Below are 853 nucleotides of genomic sequence, written 5' to 3'. Positions count from 1 at the left end.
ATAGCTGATGTTGTTCCAATGATAAGCGTAGGGTTGAGTTCATACAATATTTTTTGTATTTTTTTATTTTTTTCTTCGAAAAGCAGATAAAGTTGAAACTTATTACTGAATAGAAACTGTTTGAATTCGAAAGCGATTACAATTTTTGAATCAATAAAAAATTGAAACTGATAAGAAATAGAGTTTAAAAAACATAAAAGTGAGGCCTGAGTCGCAATCGAGCCCGGAATTTTCAGGCATTCATCTCACTCTTAAGTTTCTCACTTGGAGGGCGGACATGCCAGCTCTCGGAGTGGACATTCATGAATTGAGAAACGTTCATCAATTCTTTTCCTCATTTGAACTTAATATTTACTTTTCATTCTTAATTTTAAAATTTATCGCTAAGAAATTAAAATCAATATAATAATTTCGAAGAGTGATGTTTTGCAGCAGTTTTTTATACAGCTGCAAAAATTTGTCGGTCTTCTTGGCGATCGATTGCTTTCAAATCAGTTAGTCTCAAGGCGTCTCACAGCCGCTTGCGAGTTCTGTGGTTGGATGCCATTTTCATGCTCGTCACTGCAGCCGAGTTCTTCTAATCGTAGAAGGGGAAGTTAAGCTTGGTGTCAAACAGAGTAAGTTGCATCCAATAAGCTTAAGGCTCTATTTGAGATTTCTAAAAGGAAACACTTGACCCATCTATGCGTAATAGAAGGAACTGTTAGAGGAAGAACTCTCTTTCCTAGATGGCCGGATCAGCTCGGGCCCACCGGCAAAGCATTTCTTTGAACCCGATTTGTCACTGATGCATATGAGTGTAAACGCCTCAAATATTTTCAGTGTACCGTCTAAGAGGTTGTTTCGTAAATAA

At 37.0% G+C, this 853-nt stretch overlaps 1 protein-coding gene across 1 annotated transcript in view; it reads left to right on the top strand.

Moving 5' to 3' along the window:
* The first annotated feature begins 510 nt into the window (after positions 1 to 510).
* The window catches only part of LOC138022040 (substance-P receptor-like), a 14,425-nt gene continuing 14,082 nt past the window's right edge, over positions 511 to 853 (top strand). The window contains exon 1 of the mRNA XM_068869062.1: positions 511 to 617. The gene's annotated coding sequence lies outside the window, so the exon portion shown is untranslated. The remainder of the gene's footprint in view (positions 618 to 853) is intronic.

This window comes from Montipora capricornis, chromosome 10 (assembly GCF_036669925.1).
Source record: "Montipora capricornis isolate CH-2021 chromosome 10, ASM3666992v2, whole genome shotgun sequence".
In the NCBI taxonomy this organism is placed as follows: domain Eukaryota; kingdom Metazoa; phylum Cnidaria; class Anthozoa; order Scleractinia; family Acroporidae; genus Montipora; species Montipora capricornis.
This window is presented reverse-complemented; position numbering and strand designations above follow the sequence as displayed.